Here is a 20,644-nt window from a genome sequence, read left to right as displayed (position 1 = left end):
AAACTTATTACTATAGTAAAGTAATAAGGATTTTAGTAGCAACTTGAACTTTTCCATGTGTATAATGACGAAGACTTCTATCGAGTTGAATTAGTTTTGTTGTATTTTTTACACTATTTATGTAATGTCATAGACTTACTTGTCCCTTATATGTGCACGTATCAAACATAAAATTTATCTATGAGTATCGACTAGAAATTCTGATGTCCTTGAGAATGGTTATATGTCCACTTGCCCCATATATGCCCAACCCAGTTTATTGGGTAGGTTATATTTTCATGGACTAAATTTGACACTCTTATAGCCTGTTTGGCCAAGCTGGAGAAATCAGCTTATTTTGAGAAGTGCTTTTGAAAAAAGTACTTCTAGAGAGAATCAGTTTTTGTTTGGCTAATCCGTCTGAAAAGCACTTTTGAGAAATAATTTGTGTTTGGCCAAACTTTTTAGAAAGTGCTTTTAAGTGTCAAATTACGAATAAGGACATGAATAGATTTACTTAATAATTAATATTATAAGTAAATAAATAATATCAAAATTTTGTTATTACATGCAATAATTAAAAAATATTTATTTTATTTAAGTAAAATATGAAAATAAAATTAAAAAGTACTTAATTCTTTTAATATAAGTTAAATATATTAAAATTCCTTCAACAAATATAAAAGTATTCACCCCTAAAGTCACTATATATTAGAAAGTTTCCTAAAAATAAGAAGAAATATTTATAAATTAATATCCTAAGTATTAGGTTTAAGGGTTATTTTGGTATATACTATATTTTGTTAAGGGTATTTTAGGTAAGAAGAAAAGTCAAAACTGTTTCTGCTTCTGGAAAGAAGCTACTTTTTTCTGCTCCTCTGAAACTGCTTCTGCTTCTTCCCAAAAGCACTTTTTTCCCAAATAAGCTTGGCCAAACACCTCAAATTAGGGGAAAAAAAGTACTTTTGGGAAAAGAAAAAAAAAGCATTTTTTTTTGTCTTGAGAAGCTTGGCCAAACATGCTATTAGATGTGATCTAGCTTCGGGAACTCCTTATCCCTAAAAACAAACAAACAAATAAATAGTAGTAAATGGATAAGGAAGTGAAGCTGATAGCTATATATCCTTATCATTCTTGTAAATTACGTAGGAGAAACGAAACAATGTGTGGGACAATCCTTACTTGGCAATTGTCATAGCCTTATCCACAATCATATATTATCTTTATCTCATTAGCATTTAATTGCCAAAATCCAATCGTCAATCAAATGAACCAAATGGACAATCAAAAATATGAAGAAAAACCAATAATTTTGGCTATGAAAGGCCATCCAGGCACTGGAAAGAGTACAGTAGCATACTCTATAGCTAAAACTCTCAAATGTCCAATTATAGACAAAGATCACTTCAAAAATTGCACCAAACCTCTTCAACAAGTCCTCATGCAATCATCAAAGCTCCTCAATGACCTATCATATGAAGCTATGTGGCAAGTCGCCTCGGCTCAGCTAGACGTGGGGCTCAGCGTGGTGATCGACTCGCCACTCTCTCGTCGAGCTCATCTTGACCGGATCCTCGAGCTGGCAGCTCGTAGACGAGCTCGGGTTGTTATCGTGGAGTGTAAGCCGAAAGATGAGGCTGAGTGGCGCAGGCGGCTCGAGTATAGGAGTGAGGTGGATGGCTCAAGCTGGCACAAGCCATCTACATGGCAAGAAATGGAAAAGTTGTTGGAAGGATATGAAGGGTGTTGGGATTATGATATAGGTAATGTTCCAAGACTTGTTGTGGATACTACAGCTGCTAAAGGGATTGAAGAAATGGTTTCTTCTGTGTTAGAATTTCTTGATACATGAATGCTACTACCACTTCACTAACTGAGAATTAAGAGTAAGATGAATTTTGATATTTAAACAAGAATAGGTGAAAATCAAGGTGTATATTTCAAGATCAGCCACTGTGATACTTTATTGTGTATGTTTAGATATAACACTTGGAGAGGACATTAAGTTAAAATGAGATTCTCTTCTTTTAATAGTTTAAATTCTTACACTAGATCAAATGATTACAATTGAATGAATTGCTTGATTCTCCATATTCATAATATCTGACTTTTTTACCGTTTTATTTTCGTCCAAAATAAGTGACATTTTACGTAGTAAGAAGGAATTAACTTTGTTTTACCAAACTTTGCCCTTGTTTATAAATCCTAATATTTCAACTTAACAATATGCTAATTTTAGTTAAGGGTAATTTAGTCAAAAAACTTTTTTTAAGAGTTAGTATTTTCTTAAAAGAATGTGCTAAAGGCCAAAAAGTCACTTATTATGGACTGGAGGGAGTATATAGTGTGAGCACGTGATTTTTGCTTCACAAAAACTACTCCAAAAAAATCATGAATTCAGTTTTACTATGTAATGCAAAAAAAAATGAAAAATAAAACAAATTGCCTTTGGGTACAATTTTGAGAATTTTTGCGGGACATTTTGGATATTTATTTTTGTCTGTGAATGTTTATCTTGTTTTAATTAATTGAAAAATACAAAAATACATGTTGCATGCACATTTAGGATTTAATTGTGCATTTTTGAATTAATTAAACCATGTCCTATTTTAAAAGAATGAAAATCACAAAAATATGAATTTTGGTAGCTTTGTCATTTTTATTGTTTAATTGTGTAATTTTATTTTAATCAATATTTGATCTTGTGTGTTAATTATTGTTAATGGTTAATTAATATATTTTTAAAATAATCTTGGTTTTACAATTTAATTTAGGAATTTTGGTTTTTAGGAATTAAAAGAAAATGAAAGGAAAAAAAGAAAGGAGTGAAAAATTGGACCAAATCGGAACTGGGCCAATTTCAATGCAAAATCAGGCCCAAATCATATCAAACGATCCAATCCAATAAGCCTGGTCTCTCAGACAGTCCAAACGACGCCGTTTCGGCGCCTCAGATCTAAGCCGTTGATTTGTTTCCATTAGACGGCTCAGTTCAACCCAGCATTATTTGAAACGACGCCGTTTTAGGCGAGTTGATCCGAGCCGTCCGTTCCCAGTGATCTAACAGTCCCAGCCTTCCCTCATAACCCGGTCCATTTCAACCCGGGTCGACCCAGTCTCGATGCATGACCAAACGTCACCGTTTCCTTTAATTGAATTAATCCAGGCCGTTGATCGTGCTTGATCCAACGGCCAAGATTAAACCACCCCTTCCCTATATAACCTTAATCTCTACCCAGCCCCTCCAAACCAGACCCCCCTATTAATCGTCTCTCTCAAAGACGGAGCCTCACCATAGCCCAAACCCTAGCCGCCCTCTCACACCTTCGCCTGAAACCCGGCGGCAACAACGCCGCCGGTAACCAAACTAACACCCCTAGAGCACATAAACACCCCCAATCCGAATCCGTTAACCATTTGCTTCGAATCATCCCCCATCTTCTCGAATCTTCAATTGAAGATTCGAGCAAACCATGAATCAAAACCAATCCACCCAAACTCACACCAGATATCCACCTGACTTCCCTTACCTATAAACCACCATTGGTTTGGTTCGAATCGTGCTAGAACGGTTCGAATCCCAAATCGAACCAGGAACCCTAAACGAAGACCAAGTTGGGATTTCTCCGAAATTAATGGGAATTTGGGGTTTCTAACTAACCTTAGTCCAGTGTTCTCAATCGAGAACACTCGATTAAGGTCCGTTTGACCTCAAAAAAAGTTTGAGTCCGAGTTGGTCAAGCCCGTCTGTTTTCTTTTTTTTTTAAGGTATTTTTTTCTTTTTTCCCTTCTATTCTATTTTTGATATTAATGTCTGTTTATTTTATTTAGTATTGTTATATTAATTTTTCAATTTTTTGTCGATTGTTCTGTTCTTCTCCCTCAGACATTTTATTTGGTCAAATTTGTCTCTGCTCGTTGTTGTGTATAATTATAGGCTGTGTAATCGATTCGAATAAGTTTCGTCGATTAGTTAAGTCTTATTATAAATCCCTATTCTTGTCAATGCCGCTTGAATTGCCTGATTATCTATTTCTGATTGATTGTTGTCAATTGCTATAGGCAATCGGTTAATTAGTTATCGTCGATTAATTCAGTTTTATTAGTAGTTTTCGTCAAATGATTTGAGGTCGAATGTTGTATGTACTGATCTTTAGGCAATTAGCTTCAGGGCATTGTCAATATACTGACAATGATCCTGCATTCTTGTATAGGTTTGACTTAGAATTGTGTTAGTTTAATCCCTGCATTCATGTGATTTTGATTCAGTTTCAGCTTTAATGGTTTTGTTAAGTTTTGTGTTGTGTTAGTTTGGTTTTGATTTAAATTCAGTTCATTTGTTTCAATTGGAATTCAACCTTAGTCATTCAGTTGTCAGGAGGATTGGTTATAGCTGTTAATCAGAATTAGTTTTAGATAATTGTTAGCTTGAACAGATTTTAGAGTTAAAGGTTTTAATGCAGATGAATAGATTGTATTAGGGCAGTAATATTAAGGGGTTTCAGGGGTGATTTGGGAATGGAACAATTAGGATAATATTTTATGTTAGTGTCTTGTTAGTGGGGTATTAAATGTCTTTAAATTAATAAGTTAATGGGGAACAAGAGGGAATTGGGGCGGAAAATAAGGAAAAGCATTTCTTAGTGGGTTTTAAGTGGAAATATGCAGATTTTGGTTGTCGGGGGGTCGGGTACTTAAGTTTTAAAGAGAGGGAAGGTCTGTAATGGCTATAAATGGAAGGCATTTGGACTGATTAAGGGGGGAATTTTGGAGATCAGAAATTCAAAATTAGAAATATATAAAAATAGGCTGGCTTTTAATGTTGAAGAGGTCAGTTTAGTTTGAGAGTGAAAGTGACTGGATTCTAACACAAAAGTCCAGTTAGTTAGAGAGTGAAAACAGGCTGGATTTCAATACTAAGAATTCAATATTGAGAGTAAGAAAGTCTAGTCTTATTTGATTGCTGAAAATCAATTAAAAGAGTAGAGTTTCTTGAAAGTGTTCTTCTTTGAGAGTTAAAGAATAGAGAATCAGAAAGTACTGTTTCATTGCATTTCTGAGTTGATTTCTGCCCTCTGTTTGTTTCTGGGAGTTCTCTGGTTCAGTTTGGGTATTGCTAGGGTTGTCAACTGGTTTTTCTGAGTTTGTTGTGGGTTTCTCGTTACTGTTCCATTGGTTATTGCTGGGATTTTGCTGGTTTTAATCTGTTATTGGGTTGTTGTTGTTTGTTGTTGTTGTTGTGTTGCTACTGCATCTGTTGTTTCTCATCTTCCTCTTCTTTTGTTTCCAATACCAGGTACACGACTGTAACACTGGCTATTGTAAGCTAAAATATAAGCATGAATATATATAAAAATGGAAGTCTGAAGTTTGATTCAGCTTTTTCTTTTTTTACTAATTGTAGTTAGAACATTTTGTATACTACTGTTATGCAGATTTCTGCTGCTTTGTATAGCTGGACTGTTTTCAGTTGATTTGGATTAATTGAAATTATAGTTATAATGAACTATTAGGTGGTATTTATAGCTGTAGTTAGTTTTTTTTGTATGATAGCATTTTTCTGTTTGAAGTTAAAAATTAGGAACAGTTTAAGCATGCTGTTAGATTGAAATTAGTAAGTTCATGCCTCCTTAGTAAATGCAATAGTTGAATATCAGTAGAGTAGGTTTCAATTGTCAAAATTAATATGCCTTTGAGTTCATTATTTTAGAGCAGACATTGGTAACTTCAGTAATTGGCGTTACGAGTCACTAGAACCAAACTTGCAATCTCGTATGCTTTTTTTATATATAATTTCAATTTTAGTGATATTCGCTTATAGAATAAGGCACGAAACAATTTTCCATTTTTTATGAGTTCGAGTGCAATTTTCCGTTAGCATCTTTTATAATCTAATAATTAATAAGATGCCCGAACTTGCCAAGCATGTAATTTAATTAGGACTTTTTCTTCTTTCATTTTTAGAGACGAACAAAAAATAGAAAAAAATGTAGTCATTTTAGGATTACCCTTTTAAAATAAACGAGACGAGCCTCGCCAAATAAAACGCACAAGCCGCGGGGCCCTCATAAATGCATATATATTAAAAATACTTAGAATTCGGGATGGGCCGTCTAGCAAATTTCACGGCCTTTCCCAAAATAATAATACGCTAGTCACTTTTAGGCGCACTTTTAATAATTTACTTTCTTAAACTCAGGTGTGCATTTCATGCGACCCAAATCCAAATCCCAAAACGTCGAGCCAAATGTGTTCAGGATTGCGGGTGCATTTCATGTGACGTGATCCAAAAAACATTTTTTAAACAACGTTCAATTTTTTTAATAATTTTTATAAAAGCGGTTTGAAAATTTAAAATTTGCACATAGGTTCAAAAATGTATTAAAATCAGATAATTAAGCCGAACATAACAGTTGAGCGACCGTGCTAGAACTACGGAACTCGGGAATGCCTAACACCTTCTTCCGGGTTAACAGAATTCCTTACTCGGATTTCTGTGTTCGCGGACTGTAAAACAGAGTCAATCTTTTCCTCGATTCGGGATTTGAACCGGTGACTTGGGACACCATAAAATATTCCCAAGTGGCGACTCTGAATTTTTAAATAAATGAATCCTGTTTCGATTGTCACTTTAATTGGAAAAAACTCCCTTATATACTCCCTTCTCGCGGGTGTAGTGTAAAAAGGAGGTGTGACAGCTCTGGCGACTCTGCTGGGGACCGAACCCAGAATCTCTGGTTCAGGGTTCAGAATTCGAGCTTAGATGAATTGTTATATTTGGCTTTATTTATTATCTGATTTTATTACATGTTTTGTCCTAATGTGCTAAATGTTGCTTTTACCGCTTTGATATTATCTGAACTGTATATATAAACTGCTACGAAATCCCTCTCTTCTCTTTCTTGAGGAGTGTATGCTGGTCGTGACTTCTTTCTATTAGTTTCATATCCCAAAATAGAACGATGATTCGGAGGAGTTGCAAAACCGGATGATCTTTTGGTTACTGGTACGCAGTTCCTATCCTCGGCTTGAGTTGTCCGTTCGGGTAAGCCAGATCTAGAACAAACACCCAGGATAAACCTAGTATAACAAAACCTTATGCCGGATCCCTAGTAGGAACGCTTATTTGCATCATGTGCACTTAACTTAGGGGACTCAATACAGGGGTTGGGTCCGTCTAGGACAAGCGACCTGAAATGAAAAAGACCATCCTGCTGCATCCTGTTTGTTTTATGCATTTATTTGCTGCAGACTTGCATGCTGACCGGCTTCTGAAAATACTGGAATATCGGAAAAAGAGAAAAAGAAAATAGCAGTGTAGAGAGATAATTACCTATTTAAAAAAAACAATGCCCAAATAGCAAACTCTGCCAAAATTTTGAGAAAATGAAAAAAATGTTTTTAGTGTAATTTATTTAAACAAGTCTTGTTTTCAGAATTAGGTTATTTTTGTTGTCCGAACTACGCTGGTTTGATTCTCACTGGATGTGAGATACGTAGGCAACCCTCATCGGGTCCAACCTCTCTTTTTGCAAAAATAGCCAAAAATGTCAAAATTTCAAATCTTTCGTCATAAAAAAGTCGGGTGATTCCATTCTTGTAAAAAATAGCCGAATGTCCCTGAAAAGACGCCGGAAGGCTGTTTTTGCGAGAACAACCACTGTTGGTCATTTTCAAGGTTTTTGTCCGGTTGGTAAAACACAGTCTTTAAATCTTCTTCGAAGTGCTGAAAGGCCGTATTGACAAGACCGGAGTTTTATTTAAATGTGTGTCAATTTTAGTTTATTCTTTCTTTGAGTCCAATGAGTCTTAATCACCCCAAACAAACATGCAGAATGAGCACGGGTCCAAGTTTGCCGGTAACAGTTAGGAGCAAGATCCCTTTGGAGTTGCGCTTGTGGTGGGAGGATTTGGAAAAGTCAGAGCGAGATAAGATCAAACTACATCTGGGAGGTCTCACCAGTTTGTTGAACGTCAGACCCAGATGTGACATCATAAAGGCTTTGGTTACATTTTGGGACCCGGCCCACAGCGTATTCCACTTCTCAGATTTTGAACTCACCCTAACCTTAGAAGAGGTAGCAGGTTATATGGACATTACTGAGGGGCTAAGGCACAAATATCTGATTGCTCCAAGAGCCGTCAATTCGCACAAGTTCATGGATCTACTGAAGATAAGAAAGGGAGTCTCGTACTCTGAGTTGGATAGGGGTTTTTCTACTCTGCAGTTCATATACCAGAGGTATGGGCATATACGAGGGTTCGACGTTCTGGAAAGCGGGGTTTGTAGCCGAGAGAATCGGACAAAATGGGATGAACATAGGCGGTTCGCCTTCATGGTAGCGTTCTTGGGCATTGTGGTGTTTCCTCGGAAAGACAGAAATATTGATTTGAAGGTGGTTGGAGTCGTCAAGGTCCTGATTACCAACAACAAAAGCACGCTTGCCCCTATGATAGTGTCCGAGATATACCGAGCTCTCACAACCTGTAAAGCCGGGGCAGATTTTTTTGAAGGATGCAATTTGTTATTGCAGATGTGGATGATCGAGCACTTGTGTCATCATCCTCAGTATATGAGCTATAGATCTACAAATGAAGGCTGCATTGAAGGATATAACACGAGGGTTTCAAGGCTCAAATTGCCAGAAGGGTCTGAAGACTGGGTATCTTGCCTTCGAGCCATCACTACAGCATAAATAGGGTGGACATTGGGTTGGCTTCTTGTTGAAGAAATTGTGTATATGCCCGCCACAAGGCCTTACTTCCTCTTAATGGGACTCCGAGGTATTCAACCTTATGCGCCCTACCGGGTGATGAGACAGTTAGGAAAGTGTCAGGTGGTACACCCAGATGAAGATCTCAGTGTTTATACAGTCGAGGTAAGCACCGACGGCCAATTTCATGAAGAAACCATCCGTTATATATGGAATAAATGCCAGTATTTGACGGTAAACACTCGAGTGCGCGACCTATCCAGAGGCGAAGTCTCACCGGCTTATCTCGCCTGGTACAGAAAGAAGGGCATTATAAGAGACGAACCAGAACGGCCAACCAAAAAACCTCACATTCAAGAGTTCGTTGAGGCGTCACAAGAACCGTGGGACTGGTTGGCCAAAGAGCGCAAATACCGGGCCGAAGTAGGCAAGCTGAAACAACAAATTAAGGATCTGAAATTTGAGAACAGGGTGCAAGTTGATGCCGATTAAGGAGAGAAGAACAAATTAGCCCAAGAAAATGAGGCTCTCAAGGCTCAGATCCGACAAATGAGGATAGATGATGACAACCAGCAAAGGAGTCGGTCGGATGAAAGATTGATTAACGGATTAAAGAAGGAAATCATTGAGCGTCGGGATGACCTGAAGAAATCCGAGGGTGCCGTAGCACAGCTCCGGGCACAATGGGCAAAAAGAACAAAAGAACGCACACAGTACTTGCAGCAGGTGAAGAAGGAATATGAAAAAACCATTGCCAAACTAAAGAGAAAAATGACCACCCTTGAGGACAAGGAAGCTAAGCAAGCTGAAGCTTATGAAATCGAAAGTGGACACTGTTACGATTTATTGGCTCGAATGGAAGATGAAATACGGCAGCTACAAATGCAGCATCTCCAAGATTCTCAGGTTTTGGGGGGCCGTAGTGATCAGATAAGGCACCTGCTCATAGAAAAAAGGTCGAACCAGGAACAAGATTTGGACTATTGCCCATGTCATCATTAGGAGATGCCGAATGTGTGAAGACATGACCCGCACTACCTTCTTGTCAGCGGTAATGATTTTTGTCAAGCGGACAATGTACGAACTGGAGCAACTTGAAAGGGATCTGGCACCTAAGTCCGCGGCAAGGCCGAACGATGCCTCGCGGGCACCAACTTTTGGAGCTTTAATGCATTCATAGTTCGAGTCAGTGTTCTTGTTTTTAGAGTCTGTTGTCTGTTTGTATGTTCTCTTTTGCATCAAAATGTGTCAGTAGTTTTTTTTAGTCCGTACTTGGTTTTACTTCGGGATTGTTCTCCTTTCCCAAAAAAGTGTTTAGTTTGTATTATAATGTTTCAGTAAGGAAAATTGAAAATTCCCAAAATTTGCTTTCGCATTTATGAGATAGAACTACGCACGGTCTGATTCATGCGGGGACATGATACGTAAGCAATCCACATAAGATTCGACCACCGCTAAAAGAAAAAGTGAATAAAAGAAAGGAAAAGAAAGAAAGAAAAGAGAGAAAGAGAAAGCAAATAAAGGAAAGTTTCAGAAACACCTAAAGGGCACAAGTAAAATAAGTCGGGATGATGCATACGGAGCAAAGACATGTTATAAAGGGTTAAACAGTCTAGGAACATTGCATCCCCCAACGTGCAATTGCAATATGTGTTAAACTTTAACGCTAACAAGTTTGTTGTTTTCCAGAGATTTCAAACCAGTTAGTTTGTTAGAACGTTCTGGCAGATTACCATTACCAAACAAAATCCAAAATGCCCATACCGAAAAGCATGACTAACTCAGAAAACAGTATCGAAGAGAAAATGACGGAAAGTCATATACTGAAAGAGGCAATGGAAAAAATGGAAAAATGAGACTGGAGATGAACGAAATGTAGCTAGCCCTAGCTAGGGTACAAAAGAGGCCCGAGCCACCCGTTACTCCTACTCTACCACCAGGACACACGCCGGAATACCCTTCACCTGGCCCTTCGACAAGCTTCCCAAGTCACCACTACTATCAGGGAAGAAATCCCTATGATCCCCAAGCTCCACCACCCAATCAGAACCTTCCCCCACCAAATGTTCCTGTTTTCGTGGCACCCCCACCAGCCACGTTACAAAGATCATCCAGTGGGCCGTTGTTTCAGGCTCACGATAACCAATATTACCCCCTGAACCTACCCTCAAAGCACCCGAGCCATATACTTATAATCCTCACTTTGAAATCCCGGTGGAGACTGAAAAGCTGGCTAAGGGCTCGGAGCAGAACGAAGTGCTTCGAAAATTTAAAAGACTGGAGCAGTCCTTCAGGAATATACATGGGTTAGGCAATCAGGTCAGTGTAGCTTACAAAGATCTATGTCCTTTCCCTGATATTCAATTACCGACAGGGTTCAAGATGCCAAAGTTTGATCTATACGAGGGGCACAGTGATCCAATGGCACATCTGTGAGGGTTTTGCAGCAAGATGAGAGGAGCAGGTGGTAAAGATGAGCTGCTAATAGCTTACTTTGGTCAAAGTCTAAGTGGTTCTGCACTGGAATTGTACACAAGACAGGATCCGAGTAGGTGGTACACCTGGGACGATCTAGCACAAGCATTCGCAAGTCACTTCCAGTACAACCTTGAGATCGTCCCTGATCGTCTCACATTGCTGAAACTTGAGAAGAAGCCGGGATAGAGCTTTAGAGAATTTGGGTTCTGGTGGAGAGAATAGGCAGCAAGAGTTGATCCTCCGATGATAGAAGGGGAAATGGTGGACTACTTTCTGCAGACTCTAGAGCCAACTTACTTTGGTCACTTGGTGACGTCAGTTGGTAAATCTTTCAATGAGGTGGTGAAAATGGGTGGTATGATTGAAGAGAGACTTAAGTCCAACAAAATCCTGAGCTATTCGGCAATCAAAGCAACAACTCAAGTCATTTAGAGCGGCACGGGAGGTGTGCTCGGGAAGAAGAAAAGAGAAGAGGTCGCAACAATAGAGGCAGGTAATTGGTCCAGATTGAGAGGTCCTTTCCCCCGCTACCAAGCCAGACCCCATCACCCAAATTACCCACACACTCCAAATTACCCCCCACAACCCTACTACCCACCACAAGAACCACATTTCTCCATCCATCAAGCCCAGACATATACCTAGCCTCCGGCTCGCCCACAGTGGCGCGCGCTGGCTCACCAAAATACCTATCTACCTCACCAAAATACCTATCCACCTCCACAGAATACATATCCACCTCCACAAAACACATATCCACTACCAAGGGCCTACAGGAATCCCGCAGGGCCAGGTTTCCGGGGGAATCAGACTTTCAAAAATGAAAGGGTGCAGAGACAAAGAACATTCACTGAGTTGGGAGAAACCTATACTGCTTTGTTCCACAAATTAAGGCCATTAGGTTTGTTGAGTCCTGTTGAGCCCAGATTGCCGAATCCCCTTCCCCAAAATACGGACCACTCGGTAAGCTGTGAGTATTGCTCGGTGGCTCCTGGACATGATACCGAGAAGTGCTGGAAGTTGAAACGTGCAGTGCAAGATCTTATTGACACCAACAGGATCGAGGTTCAGTCACCGGAGGCACCCAATATCAATCAGAACCTGTTGCCAGCACACCACGAAACCCACATGATCGAGCTTGTGCACGAAGGAGGGGAGCTAAAGAAACCCTCACGGACAGTGATGATGATCCGTGCCAGTCCAAAAGAAAAGTCGACAGGTGGAAAAGAGGTGGTACAGTTGGAAAAGGTAGACGTCAAGCTAGTAGTGGTGATGTGGAAGAGTTCGCCTGTTGTTGCAAAGAATCTAGAGCCGGTCAAAGTAACGGTGTGAAGGGTACCAAGCAAGCCAGCATGCATAGGGCCAGTTGTCATCAGGCCAGTAATGCAGATGCCAATAACCAGCGAGAAAGCCGTGCCATGGAGCTACAGTAAAGCGATGGTAATGTACAAAGGGAAGGAGGTTGTGGAAGAAGTATGTGAGGCCCAGGGCTTAACTCGTTCGGGAAGGTGTTTTGCTCCCGTAAAGTTAAGAAGGTCCAACCCAGCGGTGGTAAAGAAGCCAGTGACGGAGAAAGAGGCTGAGGAGTTTTTGAAGAAAATGAAGGCACAAGACTACTCCATTGTGGAGCAGTTAAGAAAGACCCCAACGCAGATTTCGTTACTATCACCACTGATCTATTCCAGCGATCATTGCCAGGCACTGATGAAAATCCTGAACGAGGCCCATGTTCCGGATAAAATCTCTGTAAATCACTTGGAGAGGATAGTGCACAAAATCTTCGAGGTAAACCGAGTGACATTTTCTGATGATGAATTGCCAGCAGAGGGTACAGAACACAACAAAGCCCTATACTTGACCGTGAAATGCGAAGACTCGGTGGTCACCCGAGTATTGATTGACAATGGATCAAGCGCCAATATCTGTACTTTGACTACTCTGAACAAGCTGAAAGTTGATCATGACCGGATTCATAGGAACAACATCTGCGTCCGAAGTTTCGATGGAGGTTGTACCGACATGGTGGGTGATATCATACTGGGATTGACCATGGAATTCCAAATGGTAGACGTGGCAGTATCATACAATCTTCTATTGGGGCAACCCTAGATCCATGCCGCCAAAGCAGTGCCTTCTACATTGTACCAGATGGTGAAATTTGAATGGGACAGGCAGGAGATAGTGGTGCACGGGGATGACGGTACAGGCATTGTGAGTGATGTCGTTGTGCCATTCATAGAAACTGATGACGACAAAGGTCCATGGGTGTACCAGGTTTTCGATACGGTTTCAGTGGATAAAATTTCTGAAGGCGAGGACCTTCCACTTCCCAGGATCGCAGCTGCGACCCTCATGGTAGCCTCGGAAATGCTAAACAGCGGGTTTGTACCAGGAAAAGGTTTGGGGGTTGATCTGCAAGGTATGGTCCAGCCAGTTTCTTGGCCCAAGAACCTGGACACTTTTAGGCTAGGATTCAAGCCTACGGCAGCAGATGTAAGGTGGGCCCGAAATTTGAAGAAGAAAGTTTGGGTTCTTCCCAAGCCAGTTCCACGTCTTTCCAGATCCTTTGTCAGAGCAGGTATCAGAAGGTTGTCAGCCCCCAAAATTCTCGGACCTCTGATTGGGTCAGATGGAGATTTGAATCAGGGTTTTGAAAGGTTGTTCGCCGACGTCAATGTAATAGAAGATGGAGAAGGTTCCAGTAGGGCAGATATACAGTTTGTGGGGCCTAGGGCCAATATCAACAATTGGACAGCTACTCCTCTTCCTACCCGGAGGGAGTCTTGGTAGTAGGCTCTGGATTTTCTTTCTTGTTTTCTGGATTATTCCAGAGTGGTAGTCCAGTTTTGTTTTATTTTTGTATTCGACAAAAGCGTGAAACCCTGTTATCCCGCATTTTAATAAAGTGAAAGTTTTCTCTCTTTATTTTGTTTTAATTCTATTTTCTTCTTTTCTCTTTCTAAACAGTTCTCTTTATACTGGTTCTAATGACATGACATGCACAACTGATCTTCAACCTAGTCTAAAAAATTAATCTGATTCCGAACTAATTGTACAAGAGGTCGATTATGATGATGAATCGGAATACGATGAGGATGAAGCCTTTGAAGAGATAAACAAAGAATTAAGCTAGTTCGAAGAGACACCCAAGCCCAATTTGAACGACACTGAAGCTGTCAATTTAGGGGATGCAGACGATGTCAGGGAAACCAAAATAAGCATCCACATTGAGCCAAACATCAGAGAGGAACTAATCAAAGCACTCATTGAATTCAAAGATGTTTTTGCATGGTTGTACGATGACATGCCGAGCTTAAGCACCGATCTAGTGGTTCACAAATTGACCACTGACCCGGCATGCCCTCCCGTCAAGCAGAAATTGAGGAAGTTCAAGACAGATATGAGTGTGAAGATTAAAGAAGAAGTAACCAAGCAGCTGTAGGCAAAGGTTATTCGGGTCACTCGATATCCTGATTGGTTGGCTAATGTGGTGCCAGTGTCGAAGAAAGATGGGAAGATCAGAGTGTGTGTCGATTACCGCAATTTGAACAGGGCAAGCCCCAAGGACAACTTTCCATTACCCAACATCCATATCTTGATCGATAATTGTGCTGGACGTGAGATCGAGTCTTTTGTAGATTGCTATGCTGGGTATCATCAGATTCTGATGGATGAAAAAGATGCGGAAAAGAGGGCATTCATTACGCCGTGGGGGACTTATTGCTACCGGGTAATGCCTTTTGGATTGAAAAATGCTGGGGCAACGTACATAAGAGCAATGACTACGGTGTTTCATGACATGATACACAAAGAGATTGAGATGTACGTAGATGATGTGATCATAAAATCTAAGCATCAGGAAGACCACGTGGCAGACCTAAGGAAGTTTTTCCAAAGATTTCGAAGGTACGACATTAAGCTCAACCCGGCCAAATGTGCATTTGGTGTTCCATCTGGAAAGCTGTTGGGATTCATTATTAGTCGGCGAGGCATTGAGTTGGACCCGTCAAAAATCAAATCCATCCAGGAATTGCCACCGCCGAAGAACAAAACAGAAGTAATGAGTCTGTTGGGAAGGTTGAATTATATCAGCAGGTTCATCGCTCCACTCATGGCAACTTGTGAACCCATTTTTCGGCTACTGAAGAAAGATGCTGCGGTAGAATAGACGGCAGAATGTTAGGAAGCCTTCGACCAAATCAAGGGGTATCTATCAAACCCACCTGTGTTGGTCCCACCTGAACTAGGAAGATCGTTGATTCTCTATCTAATGGTACTGGAGAATTAATTTGGTTGCGTACTGGGGTAACATGATATCACAGGAAGGAAGGAGCAAGCCGTCTATTATCTCAGTAAGAAGTTTACGGTCTATGAGGTTAAGTACACTCAACTTGAGAAGACGTGTTGCGCCCTAACTTGGGTGGCACAGAAGTTTAAACATTATCTGTCATCATATACTACTTATCTCATTTCACGCTTGGATCCACTGAAGTATATTTTCCAGAAGCCTATGCCCATAGGGAGGTTAGCAAAATGGCAAATATTACTCACGGAGTTCTACATCGTCTATGTGACGAGGACCGCCATGAAAGCCCAAGCATTGGCCGATCACTTGGCTGAGAATCCTGTTGATGAAGAATACGAGCCATTGAGGACGTATTTTCCTGATGAAGAAGTGATGCATATAGATGAGTTGAAATTATCTGAGGAACCAGGTTGGAAGCTCTTCTTTGATGGAGCCGCAAATGCGAAAGGAGTTGGAATAGGAGCGGTACTTATTTCTGAAACATGACATCATTATCCTGTTACGGCACAGCTACGTTTCTATTGTATCAATAACATGGCTGAATATGAGGCATGTATTTTGGGCTTACGGTTAGCTGCAGACATGGATGTCCAAGACGTCTTGGTCTTGGGAGACTCGGACCTCCTGGTGCATCAAATCCAGGGTGAATGGGAAACACAGGATTTGAAGCTTATACCATATCGACAATGTTTGCACGATCTGAGCAAGCGATTTTGATCAGTGGAGTTCAGACACATCCCAAGAGTTCACAATGAGGTTGCCGATGCTTTGGCCACTTTTGCATCGATGTTGCACCACCCAGACAAAATTCATGTTGACTCGTTGCATATCCAGGTTCGTGATCAACATGCTTATTGCAACATGATAGAGAAAGAAATGGATGGCGAGCCATGGTTTTATGATGTCAAGGAATACCTCAGGATGGGGATATACCCAGAGCAGGCCACCAGAGATCAAAAGAGAGCCATTCGGCAATTGGCAAATGGATTTTTCCTCAGTGGAGGAGTGTTATACAAAAGAACACCAGATTTGGGATTGCTGAGATGTATAGATGTTGGTCAAGCCACGACAGTGATGACAGAGGTACATGCGGGAGTTTGTGGGCCACATATGAGCGGATATGTATTGGAAAAGAAGATTCTTCGAGCAGGGTATTATTGGCTCACTATAGAGCGTGATTGTATCAATTTCGTGTGAAAATGCCATCAGTGTCAGATATACGGAGATTTGATTCATTCTCCGCCAACAGAATTTCATACAATGTCAGCACCATGGCCATTTGTTACATGGGGCATGGATGTCATTGGACCGATTGAGACGGCAGCTTCCAACGGTCATAGGTTCATTCTGGTCACCATCGATTATTTCACCAAGTGGGTTGAGGCTAAAGTGATCCCCAAAGTGATGGATTTCGTTCATTCCCATATCATCTGTAGATTTGGGATCCCCAAAGTGATCATCACGGAAAATTGCGCTAATCTTAACAACAGTTTGATGAAAGAAGTATGTCAACAGTTCAAGATTACACACCGTAATTCCACCCCGTATCGTCCCAAGGCGAATGGCGCGGTTGAGGCAGCCAACAAGAACATAAAGAAGATATTGAGGAAGATGGTAGAAGGGTCCAGGCAGTGGCACGAAAAGTTGCCATTTGCATTGTTGGGATATCGCACTACTGTCTGCACTTCAGTAGGTGCAACTCCTTATTTATTGGTATACGGAACTGAAGCAGTGATACCGGTAGAAGTAGAAATTCCGTCCCTCCGGATTATCGCTGAGGCTGGGATTGATGATGATGAATGGGTCAAAGCCCGATTGGAGCAATTGAGCTTGATTGATGAAAATAGATTGGCAGCAGTATGTCATGGCCAATTATATCAAAAGAGGATGGCAAGAGCATATAATAAGAAGGTGCGTCCCAGGAAATTTGAAGTGGGGCAACAAGTGTTGAAAAGAATTCTTCCACATCAGGCCGAAGCAAAGGGCAAGTTCGCCCCGAATTGGCAAGGGCCGTTCATTGTGACCCGGGTGTTATCCAATGGCGCTTTATGTTTGACAGATGTCATTATGTATGATTTCTTTGATTGCAATTGTTGTTTGTTTGTTTGTTTGTACTGGGCATTTATCGGAGAATGAAATGACGGAGGCAATTTGTTCTTCTATCCAAATACTTTAACCTTTGTCTCCCCTTTTGAGCCTTATTTATTCCTTCATACTCCTCTTTTGGAATCGGTAATGAAATTGAAAAAAAAAAAATAACAACCTAACAAAAAAAAGTCACAAGAAAAACAAAGGAATTAAGTGAACTACGTTCGACCTGATTCCTCAAAGAGGATACGTAGGCGCCTCACGACTCGGTCATAGTGTAACAAATAAATAAAAATAAAAATCCCCAAGCAAGAAACTAGGGCAGAAGTTGCGGGAAGGAAGTTTGATTCCAAGAGTTGTAATGTTTTACCCATCAAAATTATTTTGAACTTTTTTTGATACCCCTTTTCTTTTTGCCATACACAAATACCCATATTGATGTCCAAAAAAGACCTCCCGATCAGTATCCGAGAAGTGCCAAGTCATGCAAATGGAAGTCGAGAATAACACTCTGATCCTCAATAGAAAGAGGATCGTAAGCTGGAAAGAATTGATAGCCAAAAGAATCCCCCAGTAGATAAAGTCTTATCGGTAACACTCCAATCCCCAGCTAAAAAAAATAAAATGAGAGAGTCTTATCGGTGAAAACCTTCACAGGCACCATAAGACGATGGAAGTTGAGAGAAATAAAATGAGAGAGTCTTATTAGTGAAAACCCCTCTAAGGGCACTATGAGGTGACAAGGATTTAAAAAGGGGCAAACAAGATAAGATTGACGGAAAGGTCCGTCGAGGCATCAAGCAGAATAAGATGTTGGTTCGGCAAAAAATTTGGGTTCCGGGGACTTTGAAATGCAAAGTAAGGCCATCAGAAAGATTGATTGATATAAATAGACTGGGTTGAGACATCCAGAATGCACGACATGATCATTGGGATCGGTTATACCACTCAGATAAGTTCTTTTCCTTTTTCTTCTCCCCCAGCAGTTGTTCAGAAAGACTTTTCTTTTTATATCTTTTAAAGTCATCATTTTTCATTTCTTTGTTTAAAAGATTTTTTCAATAGTAGTTTGTGTTTTAGAAGGATTTTCAGAGCTTACTACCATTTTCCAAGATGGCGCAAAGCAAAAATGTGGATAAGATAGGCCGAAGGTAATGCAATGGAACGAGAAAGATGTTCGTTGCAAGACCAAATGATGGATTGGTCTAGGATTTCGGGGAAAGAATGGAGAAAAGTGGAAAACAACAATTGGTGAAAAAATAATCGTCAAGAAACAGGAGCATCCCCGGCAGATTACCGACCAAGTTCTAAGAAGGTCGGACAACACGGAGCAGGGAAAGAAGAAAGGGAAAATCATCCCCAACAAACAATCTCATCCCCAGCAAGCTTTGATAGTGTAATGGAACGCAGAGCAGGAAAAGAAAAAAAACCATCCCCAGCAGGAGTGGCACGACCACTCACCACGTTTTAAACTAACAAAATTTTCTTTGATTTGAAACAGGGAAAGGAAATATTATTGATGGCAGAAAGACATGCCACAAGGAAGATTACCAAAACTGGGGCAGAAAATTTTCTGTCATTTTTGAAAATTTTCTCGGAGGAACGAGGAAATCAATTTAAGTTTTAAGGGAAAGCAAGACAACAAAGTTTCGAAGAAAGCAGTTTCGGAGGAGGACAATACAAGTTTTGAAGTAAGTAGTTGTGAAGGAGGATAACACAAATTAAGGAAGGAAGTTTTGAAGGAAGATGAATCAAATTTCAAAGGGAAATGGTTGAGGAGGCAAGGGAAGAACAAGGTCGATAAAACACAGTTGTAGTCGAAGTCAGGAGCCCGCCTGGAGAATGGAGGTATTAAATTTTTAAGTAGTTGAAGTCAGGAGCCCGCCTGAAAAATGGAGGTATTATGTTTTAAGTTGAAGTTGAAGTCAGGAGGTCGCCTGGAGAATGGAGGCTGTTATATTTCAAATTTTAGTTGAAGTCAGGAGCCCGCCTGGAGAATGGAGGCTGTTATATTTTAAATTTTAATTAAAGTCAGGAGCCCGCCTGGAGAATGGATGATGTTATTTTTAAGTTGTAGTTGAAGCCAGGAGCCCGCCTGGAGAATGGAGGCTGTTATATTTTAAATTTTAGTTGAAGTCAGGAGCCTGCCTGGAGAATGGAGGCTGTTATTTTTAAGTTGCAGTTGAAGTTAGGAGCCCGCCTGGAGAATGGAGGTTGTATTATCTTTAAATTGTAGTTGAAGTCAGGAGCCCGCCTGGAGAATGGAGGCTGTTATATTTTAAATTTTAGTTGAAGTCAGGAGCCCGCCTGGAGAATGGAGGTTGTTATTTTCAAGTTGTATTTAAAGTCAGGAGCCTGTCTGGAGAATGGAGGCTGTTATTTTTAAGTTGTAGTTAAAGTCAGGAGCCCGCCTAGAGAATGGAGGTTGTTATATGTTATATTTTTAATTAAAGTCAGGAGCCCGCCTGGAGAATGGAGGCTGTTATTTTTAAGTTGCAGTTGAAGTCAGGAGCCCGCCTGGAGAATGGAGGTTGTATTATCTTTAAATTGTAGTTGAAGTCAGGAGCCCGCCTGGAGAATGGAGGCTGTTATATTTTAAATTTTAGTTGAAGTCAGGAGCCCACCTGGAGAATGGAGGTTGTTATTTTCAAGTTGTATTTGAAGTCAAGAGCCCGCCTGGAGAATGGAGGTTGTTATCTTTAAGTTGTATTTGAAGTCAGGAGCCCGCCTGGAGAATGGAAGCTATATTATCTTTAAATTGTAGTTGAAGTCAGGAGCCCGCCTGGAGAATGGAGGCTGTTATATTTTAAATTAAAGTTAGGAGCCCGCCTGGAGAATGGAGGCTGTTGTTTTTAAGTTGCAGTTGAAGTCAGGAGCCTGTTTGGAGAATGGAGGCTGTTATATTTTAAATTTTAGTTGAATTCAGGAGCCCGCCTGGAGAATGGAGGTTGTTATTTTCAAGTTGTATTTGAAGTCAGGAGCCCGCCTGGAGAATGGAGGTTGTTATCTTTAAGTTGAAATTAAAGTCAGGAGCTCGCATGGAGAATGGAGGTTGTTATATTAGAATTAAAGTTGAAGT

This window comes from Nicotiana tabacum, chromosome 10, assembly GCF_000715075.1.
Source record: "Nicotiana tabacum cultivar K326 chromosome 10, ASM71507v2, whole genome shotgun sequence".
Lineage (NCBI taxonomy): Eukaryota > Viridiplantae > Streptophyta > Magnoliopsida > Solanales > Solanaceae > Nicotiana > Nicotiana tabacum.
The sequence above is the reverse complement of the archived record's forward strand: the minus strand, read 5'-3'. Positions refer to the sequence as shown.